The sequence below is a fragment of the Equus caballus genome, chromosome 17, assembly GCF_041296265.1.
Source record: "Equus caballus isolate H_3958 breed thoroughbred chromosome 17, TB-T2T, whole genome shotgun sequence".
In the NCBI taxonomy this organism is placed as follows: Eukaryota; Metazoa; Chordata; class Mammalia; order Perissodactyla; family Equidae; genus Equus; species Equus caballus.
Genome location: NC_091700.1, coordinates 66,573,956 through 66,594,704, shown reverse-complemented (window position 1 = coordinate 66,594,704; position 20,749 = coordinate 66,573,956). Strand labels below are relative to the sequence as shown.

Genomic DNA, 20,749 nt, shown 5'->3' with positions numbered 1-20,749 from the left:
ATAGTTTAAGGCGAATATAGTATCCTTCCAAACCTCCAAGTTTTAACCAATTGTAAGCTTTCTGGCTGTATTAAATGACCTTTGCCCCAGGCAGGAAAAAAAAAAAAAAAGCCAGAAGAGTGAGACTTCACAGACCTTTCATGTCCAATAATCTTCACAGTTCTTAGTGGCGCTCTGAACTCCAGACCTATGTGTCCAACTGCCTTCACAGTCTCTACTTGATGTCTAACAAGCATCTTAAACTCAGCCTTCTTATGTGCTCAAAGTCCTTGGAGTCATCCTTAACTCCTTTCTCTCCTTTGGACCACATCTTCTCTGTGAGCAAATATTTTAGTGGTACCTTCAAAATATGTGTGAAGAATCCAACCACTATTTAATTCCTTCACTCCATCACTGGTCCAAGTCACCCTCATGTCTTACCTAGATTATTGCATTAGCCCCCTAATTGGTTTCTCTACTTCCACCTCTGCCTCCTGCAGTCTAGTCTCAACACAGGAGCCACAGTGAAAAACCTTTACCAGATTATGTCATTACCTGGCTCAAAACTCTCCAATGCTTCCCATTTCACTCAGAGTAAAAGCCAAAGTCCTTACAACAAAAATCAGTCTTATCTCAGCAACATAACCAGTTTTATTTTAGCAACATAATATAATTATATTAGAAAAAAGCAAATGTTGAATTTAATAATCAATACTGTTAATCCTCTTATATTAGCTCTTACTATGTGCATTTTAAAAAAGAATTACTTATTATATATAAAACTTTCATTACACTTTATCCATTAAGACTTATTTATCAAGCACAATATTTATTTATTAGTATTTATTTTTCAAGCATGTGCTCTTGTCCAAGCACTATGAGTATCTAAGAGCCTGTAGAAGACACAGTTTATTGCAGACTTATGGAAAACTTGGGTAGAGTTGGAACAGCCAACCGCTGTCATTACAAAAAGATCTTTATTTCCTTTAGAGTATTTATTGCCAGAGATTACAATCTTTGGTGACTTTTTCTTTAAAAAGAAAAGTTTTATTAGTCTTTTAGTATTGCTTTAAATATTTCTTTTTTCTGTAATGGAGTGCCTTTCTAACTTGTCACAGTTATAATGGTAGATGATCTGTAGAGGAGATTAGTGAAAGAGTTGAAATTTGGACATTGCCTTCATAAATTTTATACTGCTTTGTGATTATACCCTCCCGTCAACACACACAACGGTGAATCTGAATCCTGAAATTAAAAGAAAAATCACCAATTTCAACATATTGGGTATTTGAAACCAAATAGGAAAGGTAAGTTTTATGTATCTAAAAAAATTAACTTCTCTGTCAGTTGTGACAGTGTTATAAAGATAAAACCAAAATTTCTGTCTTATAAAGTTCACAACTGACTTGAAAATGGTTATTATAAATTTGGCATACTTACATGTCTTAATATACAATAATATGAAATAGTATTAAATGAGTGATAATCAAAATACTTTGTAAACATTGCCACACTTTATTTAAAGATGAGAAAATCTGGAATTTCCTAAATTAGACAATATTTAAAAAAAAACACCAAACTCAGAGCTGTGGGAAATAAAAACTTTTATATATATATATATATATATATATATATATATATATATTTTTTTTTTTTTTTTTTTTGGTGAGGAAGATTGGCCCTGAGCTAATACCTGTGCCAATCTTCCTCTGTTTTGTATGTGGGATGCCACGACAGCATGCTTTGATGAGCAGTGTGTAGGTCTGTGCCTGAGATCTGAAGCTGCAAACCTTGGGCTGCCAAAGCAGAGTGGTGAACCTAACCACTACACCACCAGGCTGGCCCCTGTATCTTTTTTTTAGTCGAAAAATCTCTCTGGGGCCTGATAGCTTATAGCAAATGTTTTACTACTGTATACCTTTTAATGGACTAGAGGTACTGCAGCCAGCCAGTCAGGCTCTATCACATTAGTGCTACAACTGTGCAGTCATATTTTTTAGCATGTTATTTTCTTTTCAAGGGAAAAACTGGAAAGTGGTACTTAGCCTAAAATATAATCCTATCAATTTTACATAAAATATTGATAAGAAATAAAAATTTAGCATCTCTGGTGTGAATTCACTAGACTGCACAAAATACAAATATATAGATTAAGGAAAGTTAACATAATCCTTTTATGGGAACTAAAATCAATTACATGTCAGCTTTGTAGTATTATAAATGTATTTAGTCAGCATAGAATTTTTCCAGCAGTGTTTCCTGCAGATTGAAATTGACTAACCAGATGTTAAATATTAAATAGAACTAATCAAAGCATGGTTCAAGAGACTTTAAAAACAATGATCAAAGGGGGCTATTTATTACCTGATGCATGTTACTATTGAAATATTGGCTCTGTGATATTGCATTTAAAGTTAGTTTTTTCAAGATCCTAGTTTTTAGCTTTACATGAACAATAATTAATATTAATAAATTAACTCATAAACTATGTAATTGGATCATTGTGCGTAATCATGGTTGGAAACTTGACCGAGAGATTTAAAGCTCAATTCATAGGAATAAAACTTTAGTGGGATATTTAGAACATATATAACTTTTAGTCATAATATAAGCATTGAAAAATACTGGGATTCATTTGGTCCATGTCTATGTACACACATGCGCGCACAAATAAAAAGAAAAAGGAAGACAACACTAGAATTGCTTCTGACGGATCTTGGAACAGTCATTTGGTCAAACCTTCTACTTTCAGAAAAGTAATTATTCAATTTAAAAAAAACAGATAAATAAGTGATTTTAGGGTAAGATTTCCAAGAAAAGGCATTCTGTAAACTCTTATGAGCTCATCCCATTATTTTACCATAGTGCCAGCGTTTTTTTTTTGCTGATGTTCAACAAGAACCTTTCACAAGATCTTATGTGAGCTCATTTTCTCTTGATATGTATTTGGGAAAGCAAAGTTGATAGACTTTTCAGTACCTGATGTTATTAATTTTACTATTATCACAATATTTTATATAAATAATTTACAAAAAGATCTTTCAAAGTTTAAAGGTTCCAATAAATAATGAAATTCACAACTATTCATACACCAATACATACTTTTTAACCAATATACAACGCAATATTTTGTATTTCATGTTGGAGGAAAAATGGGAAATGAGGTCAAACTAGTAAAACTATTCAAAATGTTCTAACTTATTCTTAAATTTCTTGGCATCTAAGTTGTTTTTGAAGCAATTTTCAGTTTCTTTTTATTCATTTTCTGTTGTTTTCTATTAGTAATCATTTTGAAGCAAGCATTATTACAAATTTTCAAAGGAAAAAACCTGTTTTGATATAGGTAATACTGATTCTTCTGCAGAAATAAAGATTTACTGTATGCCAAGCTAAGTTCTGTGCCTTGAACGTGTTAAGTTTCAATATAGTTTTAAGAGCAAATCAGAAAAATTTTTGGAGACAAGGGTGTATCTTCACACACCCCATCCATACAAGCGTATCGTTAAATTTCATCCATACACTGTCCTAAATGGCCCTTTGCAGCTAATTCGGCACTTATCTTCTCCAAAAATTCTCCTCCCAGAGTGATCATCTTCTACTCTTACAACTTCCTTGAATTTTTTTCTCTCAACAATTTGGGATATACGCTTATGTAGTTTTTATTCTCTGGTTGTTTCATTTATCTTAGCTTCCAAACCAGTATAAACATCGTTTATTTTTCTGTGTCTGCAGCCTAGTGCCTTTGTAAAACTAAGAATTCAATACATTTTGGGCTACCTTGAACTAATTCCTTAACCTCTTTTGTATGTCGATTTCCTCTTCTGTAATATAGGGGTGATAATAGATCTACCTTTTCATGAGCGTCAAATGAAATAACAGTTTGCCTGACCCAGTGTGTGGCATGTGATAAGAACTGTGTAAATATTAACTATTTATAGCTCTTGCATGAATTAAATTAGCCAAACTCCTCCTGAACCTCATTTGTTTTCATTTATTTTTCCCCTCTTGGTATGGGATTTCATAGTTCAGGGCCTGCTGGAAAGAGGATTTATTTCTATTTGTAGTAAATGTACCTCTCCAAGTTTCTAGCTCCCTCATTTTAGCATTCTAATAAAATTTATTTGTTTATTTATTTATTTGCTGAGGAAGATTTGCCCTGAGCTAACATCCATGCCAATCTTCCTCTTGTATGTGGGTCACCGTCACAGCATGGCCACCGATGAGTGGTGTAGGTGTGCACCCAGGAACTGAACCCCATCTGCCAAAGTGTAGGGTGCCAGACTTAACCACTAGGCCATGGGACCAGCTTCAGCAAAGTTTATTTTAAAAATAAATTTGGATCATAATTCTACTCGTGTATCTATCTAAAATATTTCAACTTTTTTATCAGCATTTCATAATGCATTTCCTCTTCCTTCTTTGTGTTCAATCCATTTTTGATGTTTTTAATCCATCAATCAACTAATCCATCTTTATTTGTTGATCACTCTCATAGGTGTCGCAATATTGTGGTGAATACACAAAGATAAGAGAGATACAGTCTAATTGGGGTGTTAATAATAACATATGTACAAAATTAGCAAATACACAATATTTTTCTGTGTTAATTGTGTGGTTTATTACAGTATTTCTGAATAAGAGAAGAGATCTATAAATAACAACTGGAATAATGATGAATGATTTTGTGAAGGAAGTGATATGTTAGCTGGATATTAAAAGATTTCAACAGATGTAGCATGGAGCAGAAAATGCAGTAGAGACAAGGAGATTAATAGGGGTAAAAGCAGGGGTGCCTAAAGAATCTTCAATAATTAAAGGGTGAAAATTATCTTTGATTCATAGATGTGCATGAATGATACGATTTCTAAGTCTGTTTAATTTTGCAATCTAAATTATAAGAGGATATGTTTGTAAAAAGAGAAAGTTGGCCTCTAGTGGTTAAAGTAGAAATTATTGCTTAAATAAAGCAATATACAATTTTTACCCTTTAGCATTTCTAAGTTTCACTTACATAATATTGGGCACAAAATGACTAAATAGAAATATCCCTCAAACAGAGGGAGGAGGGGCTGAGGAGGGGGTGTGGGGTGGTGGGAAGACATTTTATATTAGGGTGTTTCACGCTATCTGCATTTCTCCCCGTTGTGGGGTATCCAGACACTTTTTTTTTTCCTTTTGCAATTTGGACTTTCTTTAATTAGGAATCCTGCTAGAAGGATATTAAAACTACCTTCTCTGCTTCAGCATTGCATTAAGATGGAGAATGTAGAAAGTATGGATGGAACACGGATGGGGCTCAGACAGGCTCGAGAAAGATAAGGTGATGAGTAGAAGGAATTTGGCAAAGCATATTTGAGGAATTTGCTATTTAAAACCTGAACATTGAGCAAGGAAACAAAGACTAAATAGTAAATGTTCTGACACTGTGACGACATGACCTTGCAGATGACACTAGGGGGACGAAAACAGCACAGACACCAAGACCATCAATAGAACTGAAACAACGCAAGATGGCAAATCCAGATCAAACCTAAAGCAGGTATATTTTATTATCCATTTTCGGTTAAGAGGTTTTACCAGGTCTCTAGTAAAGAGAAATTATAAGTACAATTAGAACCTCACTTTACAACATTTATAGTTTTGTTGGATATAACTAAACTTTAATTAACTGTGTGATAATATGTACATTTTATCTCATTTTGAAACGTTGTTACCATTCTTAGTAAATCCTTCTGCTGTCTTGATGAAATTGTCTCACACTGGAAAAAAAACCGTTCAAACTGCATAGAATTTATTTTCAGATTTTAGATTTTATTTCATGAATACTGCAAAAAGTTTTTTTTTTGAGAATGGCAATGATACCTAATAAATATTCTCTGATTTTTGTAATTAAGATTCTCTTGCCCAGAATGGGTAAAACTGGGTAAACGACACGACTTAGAAAACTTTGCTTTAGAAAGGCTCCTTTCTCGCTGGGTATGTTATGAATTGCATGAGGAATCTAGGACTTCCGAGTGGCAGTTTTCTATATAGTAGGTTTTGTGTGCTTAACAGATTAACTGCTTTTTATGTTATTCTTTCTCCCAGGACTCAGGAAAGAAAATGACATAATAGATTTTTTTTCCCTAGGATCACAGTAAACCTTCTTAGTCAAACCCAGTTGCTCCTTGGGAGGTAAAGAGCGAACTAACCTATGTTTCTACAAGTTACAAAATCATTTACATTTATTACCTTTGCACAGTGAGGCCCCAAAGCCTCAGAGCTATGATTCTCCAAATCACTGCATTCTAAGCTTGACTGATTGGTTTAAAAGCTTGTGAGAGATTTATAATGATTCACTGTGTAAGCCAATGATTTTATATTGAAGGCAGGAGGCTGCTTATAAATGACAAAAACTTGAGACTCTCCTCGGACACAGCAGGTGACCAACTGTTTTCATAGGCTTAGATAAAAACGGCATTTCCTCTGCGCTGTTTGAACCCCAAATTCGTCAAGTGCGTACACATTATATTGGATACAAGCATTGTAATATTAGCTCTCCATTTATAGTGCCAGCTTTGGATTATTTGGCTGTATTAATATCTGTGTGTATTTTCCATAGGAACTTAAAAAATTCTATTGCTTTCGAACCTTTTCTTATTTACTTGCATAAACTTTAATTGCTTCCCCAAGTTCCAGATTTGTTATTTAAATAGCAGATATTGCTATACGTTAAGTTGAGAACAATTACAATGCTTAGTTCACTGGGATGTTTGACAACAACATAGAATAACAGCATCTTTTACCGTTTAAAAGTTTACGTAGGTAAATTGCCATCATTTAAATATGGTATTGGTATAGATGAAAGAAATAGGAGTAATGAAGTATACATTTAAAAAATATTGAACTTTGTTGATGTTTTGCCTTGCTTGATCAATGAAGAAACTTTGAGATTTGTGAGGAAGACCAAATATCTTCATTAGGAAGTCATTAAGGGTAATAAAGTTATTGGGAGTATTTAAAGGAGAGGGCTACAGAAATATCTATCATATCAGCACTCTAGGAGTCTCTATCAACTAGTGTATTTCCCACCAGCAATACTGGAGGCGCCACCTGGACCGAGCACAACAGTGCCTGCAGGTGCAGTGTGTGTGTCTTTCTTGGAAGAGAATGAAGCCCCACCATCATTCTAGTCTGCTTTATTAACCACAATTCAAGCTGCTCTGCTCCCTCTGCATCTCCACAACCAATAAGTCCTTCCAACCCGTCTCTGGCTCTCTTGCCCCTTTACCCATCATCCCTTCTGCCTAATACACAACTGGCTTTCTATCACTGCCTTCTTCTCCAGACTTCTTCCTATTCAGATCAGGTCTACACTGGTTTTTCCACATTGCCTAGTGCTACTCTGTCTTATTTTGAATAAATGCCCAGCATTATCCCAAGTGCAGCATGGTATTTAACAGCACAACCCTTAGACTCAGACCCGACTTCTGATCTCCATTCTTTCACCTGCTAGCTGTTTTACTTTGGCTGAGTTACTTAACCTCTCTGAGCCTCACTTTCCTTGTTTGTAAAGGGGGAAAATAATATCTACCTAAAAAGATTTGTGACAAAGACTAAAAAAGTTAACTTATGGGGGCTGGCCTGGTGGTGCAGTGGTTAAGTGTGCATGTTCCACTTTGGTGGCCTGAGGTTTGCCGGTTCGGATCCCAGGTGTGGACATGGCACCGCATGGCAAGCCATGCTGTGGTAGGCATCCCACGTATAAAGTAGAGGAAGATGGGCACAGATGTTGGCTCAGGGCCAGTCTTCCTCAGAAAAAAGAGGGGGATTGGTAGATGTTAGCTCAGGGCTAATCTTCCTCGGGGAAAAAACCAAAAAAGTTAATTTATGGAAAGTGCCTAGCACCATACTTGGCATATAGTAAGTGCTAAGTAAATCATTACTATTATTGTTAAGCTATTTTAATAAGCTTAGGTTATTATCAGATTAAAATTAGAGTGTTATTGTTAGATTAAAGTTAGATTGTACTAATTTCTTACCCTAATTGAGTAGCGTCATCCCACATAAAGTAATTTACCTGGAATCTCTTTACAATAGAAACCACGCTTTCTCTCAAGTTTTTATAGTCAATTTCTTGAAGTTCTTATTCTCTACTTATTCTAGTTCGTATATCTCCATCTTGTGTTCATGAATATCGTGAAGGACTTTGTCACATACCTTGTTAAAGCTCAAATATACCATGCCAATGGATTTTGTGGACCTACTAATACATCTTATTCAAGAAAGAGATGAGGTGAATCTTATTGTCTGTCCTTGTCTTCTAGGGGCTGCCAAATACCCCGTGAGTCACTTGCTGTGGCTCCTTGCCTAGATTTGTTCTCGAGTGTCTCGGCCTGGCATTTGCAGAATTTACCTCTCCTTTTTGGTAATAGTTAACTCATCCCTGCTTCCCCCCTGCCTCTGTTCTTTGCACGTGCTCTTTTTCCTTCTCTCCGACTATTCAAAGTTCACTGTCAATAGCTTGGATCTACCTTTTCCAAGTTCTCTCAGTACCCTTGACTGTGATTTGTTTAGACCAGGAATCTGAACTTGGTAGAGCAGTGAGGCGCTCTCTTTAATTGCTTTCCTAGTCTTAGGCCTTGCTTTTGTTCTCGCTGTTGTTAATTGGATAAGCTCAGTACTTCCACCTCTCCTGCTCTCTCCCACCTACTTCTTACCTACTGCTATGGTCACCATCCCTTCCTTGCTCTGCCAAATATGAAACAGTTTGTGTGTTAAGTCTCTCACTGGAGTGGCTTGTTGACCTTAGAAATTCAGTTTACTTGGTTGCCCTGTGACTCTCTGATGGACCCCCCAAAATTATGACTTTTATCTATTAGCCTGGATTTTCTCATTGTTAGGGTAGTGACATATTCTGAGGCTTTCTACATCCTAAGCGGAAGAGGAACTGCCCCTCCTTCCTTCATTTCTTAATCCCTTGGAATTTGCCTTTTGGCATAAACAACCTAGAAAAATCGCTTTCTTGAAGAGTTTCATGGGTCTTCTATTGGTGGACTAGTCAGCCTTGCTGTGCTAACAAGTAACTCAAAAGTATCAGTCAGTTAAAACAACAACTACTTATTTTTCACTCATATAACATATTGTTAGCTGTGGGTTGACTACTGCTCTTATGGATCTCTCGTCTCAGATCTCTTGGGCTCTCCCTATGTGTCTCTGTACTTACACAACCCAGGCGAAAGGGCAGCCCCAATTTGGGATGTGGCAGATGGGAAGGATAAGGAAACTCATGGAAATTTGTGACACCTCTCAAAGTATCTGCTCAGATGTAACATGGGTCCCATATGTTCACATTCCACTGTCCACTCATATCCAAGGGAGGATGTATACTCCTGTTACAGGAGGCATGGGCAAGTCACACACACAGGGGCAGGAATATATAATCCTCTTTCAGATAATGGAGGGTGGGGTAAATAATTATGAGCCAGAATACAATCTACCCAAGTGGTGAAATCTTATTTTATTTTCTCGTATTTGACTTGCTTGCAATACTTGAGTTCTCTTAATTGCACAGTTGTATTGGTCAGAGAGATTTGTCTTCAGTAAAATGGTTTAAACAACAAGAAAATACATTATTTTATATAATAAGAAGCCCAGAAGAGGGTGGAATCTTGACAGAGCACGTCAGAGCCTTGACTTTGCTTTTTTTGTGAACTCTTATCTTCTCGCTCTTGCTTGAGTTGGCTTTACTTATGGTTGCAAAACAGCTGCTAATGGTAATTTTTGCTACATGTTGCTCTGGGCATATCTGGAAAACCTCACCCTATTCTGGAATACAAATTCTTCCTTTCAATATGATTGGGCCAGGATGGGAAATGTGTACCCCCTGGACTAATATCGGTTTCCAGGAGGCATTCATTAGTCTAGGTGGCCTAGACTAATCATCTGGGATAGAAAGAGTGTTGATGAGTCAACCACAATGTCCAATAAAGCTATCTCAATCTTACATCTTCCTAGAAATCTGTTTTTTCCCCATATGTGTATGTATGCATTATATATATATATATATACACGTACGTCTCTCTGTGTATATAGACACACACTATTCATAGTCTTCTCTTCCTTACACTATGCCCACACTCAATGGGAAGAGAGTCATGCAAGAGTGTGACTATCAGGAGGTGGGGACAATTGGGGGTCATAATAGAATCTGTCTGCTACGATTCTCAACCCGCAAATTTGAAAATTATGTCTATGAAGACTTCCTCAAGGTGATATTCCTTGGAAATGGAAAGATTCTTGGAAAATATTCCATAAAGGACAGTACTATTCGCTCTCTTAGCCAGATGTGCAAGCAATCTTAGGAACTTATATTTTTGTATCGCTCTAACAGCACTTATAACTACCACCTTGGTGTATAGTCATTTTTGTATATATTTAATTTTATTACAGAATTATAATCTTTTGTAAGACAGGGACATATCCTTTTATATCCTGGAAGCCCCCAATATCTAGCACAATGCCTCATTCATAGAGATGATTAGTTTTTTTCTCTGGGCTCCCACAGTCCTTTACATGTCTGTATCACAGGTCATCTCATATTGTATTATAAATAGTTTTATACATCTCTCTCTCCTACTAGCCTGGGTGTTCTTTGAGGGGGAAAAAAAGATGGGGCCTTTTTCTTTTCTTTTTCTTTCCATTTGTTTCTCTCTCCTCCCTCTGCCCCAATTCCTTCTTACCAAGCAGTCAAGTACAGTGCTTAGCATGTAAGAGATGCTCAAGAAATGATAGCTCTGTGAGTAAATAAATAATAATTGTTCAGAAAAAAGTTAGACAAAGACAAAAGGAATTTTAATAGGTAGTGTCTACCACTAGCATGATAAGGAACAATATAAACATGAGGTGCAAAGAGAAAAAATATAAGAAGGTATAATTCTCTCACATTTTTACCTAAAAAAGGTTTTCTGTTTTTTAAAAAAATAAATTGATTTTTGAAAATGAATAGGCAGTAGACTACAAAAGGAACTGTTGGCCGATTAAAACTATAGAGCTGAGATTATGGTTCCCTTCTGATCCCTGAAGTTGCTGAAGCCTCTTCAAAGAAAAACAGACATGTTTTAGTATCTGTTGTTATTTATTACTGGGTTGAATTTGATATTTAGAAAATTTGACATAATCTACCTTATAGGATTGTTGTAGGGATCAAAGGAGGTATTATGTAGAAAGTATTTAGCACAGTTAATTTCACAGCAATTAAGGTTCTGGATTCTTTACATGTTGTTGAATCGTTTTACCAGCCTTAGGTAAAAGTGTACAGTAGAAGCTTCATGAACTTTTTTTTCAGGAAGCCCAATATCTGACTTTTGTAATTCAGGGGGGATTTGAATGAGTGTACTGCTTCTCTGAGTCAAACGTGATCTTTGAATTTTGATTATGAGTGTGGGAAAAAGGCTTAATGGCCTTGGAGCTGTGTTGAGTATCTTTTGGGGAGAGTTGGGTAAGGAGATGGGGGTCTTAGTGTCTTCCAGAAGTCTCGCCTTGTTGATAGCTACCTGCTCTATATGTAACCTCCAGCAAATCTAGTGACTAACTCTGGTCTTGGTGTACAGTAGGTGCTCATTAAATGCTAATTGAGTCGGTGAATAAGTCTACTCGGTCCCAGGTTCAGGATTCTCAAACACACAGTGAACCTTTAAATGCAGAGACCACAAGTTATTAAGTCTGTGTCTCCAGGTCCTGGCAGAGTCCAGGCACCGAAAGGGTTGAAATGGAGTGACTCAGTTGATAGACTCGCTCCCCCTTTTACAACGAATACTATCTGTGGTTTACTCTGTTTGGGGAGGTTTGTACTTTGCCCATCAGGTTTGGGGGGTATACCCCCCTCTTAAGTGAAGGTCATGTGTAAGCCCCATTTCATCTCCAGTCACTCCCTCCATAATCCATGTAGTCTGGTTTCTTCTCTCATAGTCCTGCTGATCTATTCTCTTGCCCACTTCTTCAATGTTGGAGAAATATGTATAACATAAAATTTACCATTTTAATCTTCTCAAAGTGTACAATTCAATGTACTTAATGGCATTAGCCTACATATTCACTATGTTTTGCAACCATCAAAACGATCTATCTCCAGAACTTCTTCATCATCTCAAACAGAACTCTCTACCCGTTTAATACTAACTCCCTACTCTGCGTCCCTCCCATCCCTCCAACCCCTGGCAACTTCTATTCTACTTTCTGTGTCTATGAATTTGCCTATTCTAGGTACTTGCCGTAAGTGGAATTGTACAATAGTATTTGTCCTTTTGTGTCTGGCTTATTTCATGTAGCATAATGTCCTCAGTGTTCATCCGTGTTGTAGCATGTGTCAGAGTTTTATTCCTTACTGAGGCTGAATAATATCCTGTTATATGTATATACAACATTTTGTTTATGAATTCATCTGTAGATGGATATTCTACCTTTAGACTATTGTGAATAATGTTGCTGTGAACATTGGTGTACAAAAACTTGTTCAAATTGCTGCTTTCAATTCTTTGGGTATACTTGGTAGTGGAATTGCTGAATCATATTGTAACTGTATGTTTAACTTTTTGAGGAACTTCCAGCTGCGAAATTCTTTTCCACAGGGGGTGCACCATTATACATTCCTGTTAGCAATGCATGAGGCTTCCAGTTTCTCCACATACTCCTCTCTGATACTTGCTGCTTATCTATTTATTTAGATAATACCCATCCTAATGGGTGTGAAGTGGTATCTCAGTATGGTTTTCTTTTTGTTCATGTCATAATAGTTCATAACATTGTAAAATTTCAGTTGTACATTATTATTTGTCAGTCACCATATATATGTGCCCCTTTCCCTCTTATGCCCACACCCCCAACCTTCTTCCCCTCTAATCTGTTCTCTTTGTCCATGTGATAGTTTATGTTTCACATGTGAGTGAAATCTCATATGGTGTTTGTGTTTCTCTGTCTGGCTTATTTCGCTTAACAGAATACCCTCAAGTTCCATCCATGTTGCTGCAAATGGAACGATTTTGTTTTTTTTTTATGGCTGAGTAGCATTCCATTGTATATATGTACCACATCTTCTTTATCCACTCATCAGTCGATGGACACTTGAGTTGCTTCCACATCTTGGCTATTGTGAATAATGCTGCAGTGAACATAGCGGTGCATAAGCCTCTTTGAATTGTTGATTTCAAGTACTTTGGATAAATATCCAGTAGTGGGATAGCTGGATTGGATAGTATTTCTATTTTTAATTTTTTGACAAATCTCCGTACTGTTTTCCACAGTGGCTGCACCAGTTTGCATTCCTACCAGCAGTGTATGAGGGTGCCCTTTTCTCCACATCCTCTCCAACATTTATTGTTTTTTATCTTGGTGATTATAGCCATTCTAATAGGTGTAAGATGATGTCTCATTGTAATTTTGATTTGCGTTTTTCTGATGATTAGTGATGTTGAACACCTTTTCATGTGTCTGTTGGCCATCTGTATATCTTCTTTAGAAAAATGTCTCTTCATATCCTCTGCTCATTTTTTGAATGGGTGTTTTCTGTTGTTGCTGAATTGTATGAGTTCTCTATATATTTTGGAGATTAGCCCCTTGTAGGATATATGATTTGCAAATATTTTCTCCCAGTTGGTGTGTTGTCTTTTTGTTTTGTTCCTGGTTTCCTGTGCCTGTCAGAAGCTCTTTAGTCTGATGAAGTCCTAGTTGTTTATTTTTTCTTTTGTTTCCCTTGCCTGAGTACACATGGTATTTGAAAAGATGCTTCTAAGACTGATATCAGAGTGTGCTGCCTATATTTTCTTCTAGGAGTTTCATGGTTTCACATCTTACCTTCAAATCTTTAATCCATTTTGAGTTAATTTTTGTCTATGGCGAAAGATAATGGTCTACTTTCATTCTTTTGCATGTGGCTGTCCAGTTTCCCCAACACTATTTACTGAAAACTTTCCTTTCTCCATTGTGTTCTTAGCTCCTTTGTTGAAGATAGCTGTCTGAAGATGTGTGGTTTTGTTTCTGGGCTTAAATCCTGTTCCATTGGTCTTGTGTCTGTTTTTGTACCAGTGCCATGCTGTTTTGTTTACTATAGTTTTGTAGTATATTTTGAAGTCAGGGATTGTGATGCCTCCAGCTTTGTTTTTTTTCCTCAGGATTGCTTTTGCTATTTGGCTTCTTTTGTTGCCCTATTTGAATTTTAAGCTTCTTTGTTCTATTTCATGAAAAAAGTCATTGGAATTCTGATTGGGATTGTGTTGAATCTGTAGATTGCTTTAGGTAGTATGGAAATTTTAACTATGTTTATTCGTCTAATCCATGTCCCTGGAATGTCTTTCTATCTCTTCATGGCATCATTTATTTCTTTCAAAAATGTCTTATAGTTTTCATTGTATTGGTCTTTCACCTCCTTGGTTAAATTTATTCCTAGATATTTTACTCTTTATGTTGTGATTATAAATGGGATTGTATACTTGAGCTGTCTTTCTGTTAGCTCATTATTAGAGTATAGAAACGCAACTGATTTTTGTAAGTTGATTTTGTACCCTGCAACTTTGCTGCAGTTGTTGACTATTTCTAATAGTTTTCTGATGGAATCCAATCTCGTTAGGGTTTTCTATATATAAAATCATGTCATCTGCAAACAGCAAGAGTTTCACTTCTTCCTTGCCAGTTTAGATACCTTTTATTCCTTTCTCTTGCCTAATTGCTCTGGCCAAAAACTCCAGTTCTGTGTTGAATAAGAGTGGCGAGAGTGGACATCCTTGTCTTGTTCCTATTCTTGGAGGGATGACTTTCAGCTTTTTCCCAATGGGTATGATGTGGTTGTAGGTTTATCATATATGGCCTTTAGTATGTTCAGGTACTTTCCTTCTATACCCATTTTATTGAGAGTTTTTATCATAAGTGGGTGTTGGATCTTGTCAAATGCTTCCTCTGCCCCTATTGAGATGATCCTGTAGTTTTTATTCATCATTTTGTTAATGTGGCATATTACATTGATTGATTTGTGGATGTTGAACCATCCCTGTGTCCCTGGTATAAAACCCACTTGATCATGGTGTATGATCCTTTTAATGTATTGCTGTATTTGGTTTGTCAATATTTTGTTAAGGACTTTTGCATTTATGTTCATCAGCCATATTAGCCTATAATTTTCCTGCTTTGTGTTGTCCCTGTCTGGCTTTGGGACAAGGGTGATATTGGCCTAGTAAAATGTGTTAGGAAGTGTTCCATCTTCTTCAGTTTTTTTGGAATAGCTTGAGAAGGATAGGTACTAAATCGTCTTTGAATGTTTGGTAGAACTCTCCAGAGAAGCCATCTGGTCCTGGATTTTATTTTTGGGGAGGTGTTTGATTACTCTTTCAATCTCTTTACTTGTGATTGCTCTATTCAGATTCTCTATTTCTTCTTGGTTCAGTTTTGGGAGGTTGTATGCGTCTAAGAATTTATTCATTTCTTCTAGATTGTCCAATTTGTTGGCATAGTTTTTCACGGTATTCTCTTATAATCCTTTTTATGTTTGTGGTGTCTATTGTAATTTCTCCTCATTCATTTCTAATTTTATTTATTTGAGATCTCTCTCTTTTTTTCTCAGTGAATCTGGCTAAGAGTTTGTAGATTTTTTTTATCTTTTCAAAGAACCAGCTCCCTGTTTCATCGATCCTTTCTATTGTGTTTTTGCCTTCAATTTCATTTATTTCTGCTTTAATTTTTTATTATTTTCCACCTTCTGCTGACTTTGGGCTTTGTTTGTTCTTCTTTTACTAGTTCTATTAGGTATAGTTTGAGATTGCTTATTTGAGATTTTTCTTGTTTGTTAGGGTAGGCCTGTATTGTAGAACCAATTTTGTTGCATCCCATATGAGTTGGTATGGTGTGTTTTCATTTTCACTTGTCTCTAGATATTTTTTGATTTCTCCTTTAATTTCTTCAATGATCCATTGGTTGTTCAGTATCTTGTTGTTTAGTCTCTACATGTCGCTTTCCCAGCTTTTTTCTTGTAGTTGATCTCTAGTTTCATAGCATTATGGTCAGAAAAGATGCTTGATATGATGTCAGTCTTCTTAAATTTATTGAGGCTTGCCTTGTTTCCCAACATATGATCTATCTTTGAGACTGTTCCTTGTGCACTTGAGAAAAATGTGATTTTGGATGGAGTGTTCTATATATCTCTATTAAGTCCATCTGGTCTAGTTTTTTTGTTTAATTTCACTATTTCCTTGTGGACTTTCTGTCTGGATGATCTATCCATTGATGTAAGTGGGGTGTTAAGGTCCCCTACTGTTATTTTTTTGCTGTTAATATCTCCTTTTAGGTCAATTAATTGTTGCTTTATGTACTTTGGTGCTTCTGTGTTAGGTGCATATATATTTATAAGTGTTATGTTCTCTTGGTGGAGTCTCTCTTTTATCATTATATTCTGCCTCTCTTTGTCTCTCATTGCCTTTTTTATCTTGAACTCTGCTTTGTCTGATATAAGTATGGCAACATCTGCTTTGTTTTGTTTGCCATTAGCTTGGAGTATCATCTTCTGTCTCTTCATTCTGAGACTGTGTCTGTCTTTAGAGCTGAGACATGTTTCCTGGAGGCAGCATATTGTTGAGTCTTGTTTTTTAATCCATCCAGCTGCTCTCTGTCTTTTGATTGGAGAAAGTGGAGAATTCAATCCATTTACATTTAGAGTGGTTATTGATATATGAGGGTTTAATGCTGCCGTTTTGTCACTTGCTTTCTGGTTGTTCTCTATTTCCCTTGTTTCCTGTCCTGTGTATTTCGGACTGCCAATTCAGTTTGGTGGCTCTCCTTGATGGTTTTCTTTTTATTTATCATCTGTGTCTCTGTTCTGCTTTTCTGTTTAGTGGTTATCATGAGGTTTGTATAAAAGATCTAGTAGATGAGATAGTCCATTTTCTGATAGCCTCCTATTTTCTTAGTCTAAGCAGGTTCCACCCCTTTCCTCTTCCCCATCTAAGTTATTGTTGTCACAACTTATTCCATTTTGTGTTGTGAGTTTGTGGTTAAAATGAAGTGATGTATTTATTCTTGATGTTTTCCTTACCTTTATCATTAATGTTATAATTCAGTGTTTGCTAATCTGTTCTGATAGAGAGTTGCAATTTTCTGATTTTGTCTGCCTATTTATCTCTTTGCTCAAGGCTTTTTAAACCCTTTTTTTTTTCAGGTATGAAGGCCTTCTTGATAATTTCTTATAGGTGGGAATCTTGTGGCAATGAACTCCCTTAGCTTTTGTTTATCTGGGAAAATTTTTATTTCTCCATCATATCAGAAGGATATTTTTGCTGGATAGAGTATTCTTGGCTGAGGGTTTTTGTCTTTCAGAATTTTGAATATATCATTCCATTCTCTCCTAGACTGTAAGATTTCTGCTGGAAAATCCACTGAAAACCTGATAGGGCTTCCTTTGTGGGTTATTTTCTTCTGCTTTGTTGTCCTTAATATTTTTTCTTTGTCGTTGACTTTTTCTGGTTTTACTAATATATGCCTTGGAGAAGGTCTTTTTACATTAATGTAATTAGGAGTTCTATTAGCTTCTTTTACTTGTAATTCCAGCTCTTTCCTCAGGTTTGGGAAGTTGTCAGCTGTTATTTCTTTGAACAATCTCTCTGTTCCTTTTTCCCTCTCTTCTTCCTCTGGAATACCTATAATCCTTATGTTGCATTTCCTAAATGAGTTGGATATTTCTAGGAGGAAGTCTTCTTTTCTTTTTAGTCTTAGTTCTCTCTCTTCCTCCATCTGAAGCATTTCTATATTTCTATACTCTAAATAGCTAATTTTGTCCTCCATAATATCAGCTCTGTTATTTTTCTTTATCTCATGTTTTTGTCTCCAACATTTCTAATTGGTTTTTCTTTATAGTTTCAATCTCTTTTGTGAAGAATTCCCTCTGTTCATTAATTTTATTCCTGATTTTATTGAACTGAATTTCTGATTTCTTTTATAACTCGTTGGGTTTTTTATGATAGCTATTTTGAATTCTCTGTCATTGGATTGTAAATTTCTGTGTCTTCAGGATTGATTTCTGGGTGTTTGCCTTTTTCCTTCTGATCTGGAGTATTAATATATCTCTTCATATTATTTGATCATGTGGATTTGTGCCTTTGCATACTGACAGTATCTGGTTGCAAATTCCACCTGCCGCCAGTACGGTGGGGGCAGGACCTGTGTATTCTTAGCCTGCCACCATTATCCCTGTCAACTGTGCCTGTCTGAGCCTGGGCCACTCCTTGGGACCTCAGTGGCCCTGTGGGCTCTCCCACTGAAGGGGAAAGTGAACACATGGTGGCTCAGGGCTGCTGCCACCTGCTCCCACAGTCCCACTGAGATGTACACCCACTTTGGGGCTGCAGCAGTGCTATGGGCATTTGTGGTAGCTGGGAACTCGTCTGCCTGGATGCGCAGATCCTCCACTGTCTCTTCCCAGGTTGCACCAGCCGTTTTGCTTGGTGGGCAGGATCTCAGCACTGGATTTGAGCCTGGGCCACTCCCTGGGGACCTCAGCAGTGCTGTGGGCTCTCTCACTGGACAGGAGAGCCATCACGCAGGGGTTCAGGGTTGCCATCACCTGTTCCTGCAGTTGTGCCAAGCTGTGCTCCCACCCTTGGGGCCGCAGTGGTGCTATGGGTTCTCCATCTGGAAGAGCAGTCATGCATGTGCACAGGGCTGCTGGAAGGCAGGAAAGTGCTAACCTATCTCTGCCACCTCCCTGACGGTAGTCCATTCACCTTCAGATGTATAGCTGCACAGGTCTCTCAGGCATCCTGTTGTGTTGTGCAGGTATCCTCTGTTGATCAATGACTGTCCATTTAGTTGTAGTTTCAAGGGGTAGACATAAAGGGAACAGCTCACTCCACCATGTTGCTGATGTCCTCATTATGGTTTTGATTTGCATTTTGTATATTTTGATATGCTTTTCACGTGCTTATTGGATATTTGTGTATCTTCTTGGGTGATCTGTTCTTAAAGCCACTAGCGCTGTCCTAGTTAGATTCAGTGGGCATCTCTTAGCTGCTAGCTTTCTTGATATCTATTGCTATTCATTTGTGCATCACGACTTTTTCCTTCACTATTATCTCTCAGTGCTTTGACCCTACAGGTTTCCATAACCTCCTCAGCAATTACCTTTTGTCCTCATTTGCCTGTGTCTTTCCTTTTTAACCTTTACTAGCTGTGAGTGACGCAAACTCAGGGTCAGATTGGTACTTTCTTTCTTACTGTATATTTTAAGACAATATTTTAGGGCTATGAAGTGCTGGTCAAATACAATTAGCTGCCTCTAATCCCTCTGTCCTGGGTATCTGACTTACTTCCAGCTCAACATATATACTACTTAGATTGTCATCCTGGTCTCACCAACTCTCTCCTAATTTCTGCCATTGTCTCAGTTTTTATCTTTGCTCTATCTTTGTTTTCTCCATCTTCATCCTCTATATTCAACTAGTCACCAGGTCTAGTTTATGCTTCCTTCATAGTTTTAAACTTTATCCTGAGGAGATTCAAACTAAGACATTCCCATGGTGGGTGGGCATACTTTCCATTTAATGATTAAGTCTTTTGTGAAAGGATTGATTAGCCTGTTTCTGTCTGAACTGAGAAGTGCTATTGTGTAATTTAGCACAATGCCTTGCACACGAGAGGCATTCCATAAATATTTGCTGAATGATTTGAGTTCAGTGTGACTATTGAATGTTAGCATACAAGTCTGTAGTTGTTTGTTACCAAATTTCATCCTAACATATAATAGATTTAGGAGGAAAAAAGCGTGTGGGTTTCAGAAAGATACAAAGAATGTACAATTAACTTTTCCTTGGATGTGCTACGTACTAATGTCTTAAAAATGTAAATTACATTCTGTGCTTTTTAAAATGTTATATTTAAAAGGTTTTTAAAATTTAAAATGTGTCTAGTAGTGCTTGCATTTGGTTTCAAATATAAGTGATTAATAATTCCATGTTCTCTGAATTCTTGATCTGTTTCCTGTGTCAGAGATTTGAGACTATTAAGAGGCGATTAGGGAGGATCTCCTTGAAGTCTCCTTCACACGAAGAATCTCCCTCTTTTTGGTTCACTTCACTTAATGTGGGAGTTGCTTGTGATATTTTCTACATTTCACCTTCTGAGGTTATGGGCCCCATTCATATGCCATATCTCCCTCTCAGATGAGTAAGTATGACTTTTATGAATTTTTCTTCACTTGTAGAATTTAATTTACATGAATAATTAGAAAAGGACCAAGTGAAATTTCTCTCTCCCTAGGAAAACAATCTTGTTGAGAAAAATCAACTGCAAACTTTTCCTTTAATTTTTTTTTTGCACCTTGAAATTTATTGCTTGCTACAAAGAAGCAAAATAAAAAGAAATATAGGGTACTACAACATACTGCTCTTTTGCATATTGATATCTGAATAATTACCTTAGGGCATATTGAGTTATAATGTGAAATACTATTCCCTCAGGACATTATCTTAAAATACTTTACTTATTTAGCATACAGTTCAATATTTTAGAATTATGTAGAGTATAGTTGTTAACTGACATAGGGTGTACTGGCAGAAACAAAAAATTAGACGGACCTAACAGGAAAAGGGAATTGTTTTTAGAATGTTACAGTATTTAAACACCATTGCAGTATAGCTGGTCAATTATAATACCCAACATAGTGAAAGAGAAGGAGGCTGTAATTCTGTACAGATGGTTAATATGTGCATATTTTCCCTTTAAAGTGTATTTCACATGGAATTCTGTTTGAAATTTATAC

General features: G+C 36.6%; 1 long non-coding RNA gene across 2 annotated transcripts in view; it reads left to right on the top strand.

Annotated features, from left to right (window-relative positions):
• Positions 1-20,749, top strand: part of LOC138918537 (uncharacterized) — a 114,564-nt gene that overhangs the window by 28,224 nt on the left and 65,591 nt on the right. For both annotated transcript variants that reach the window (XR_011428011.1, XR_011428010.1), the window contains exon 3: positions 5,425-5,518. This is a non-coding gene — a long non-coding RNA (uncharacterized lncRNA). The remainder of the gene's footprint in view (positions 1-5,424; positions 5,519-20,749) is intronic.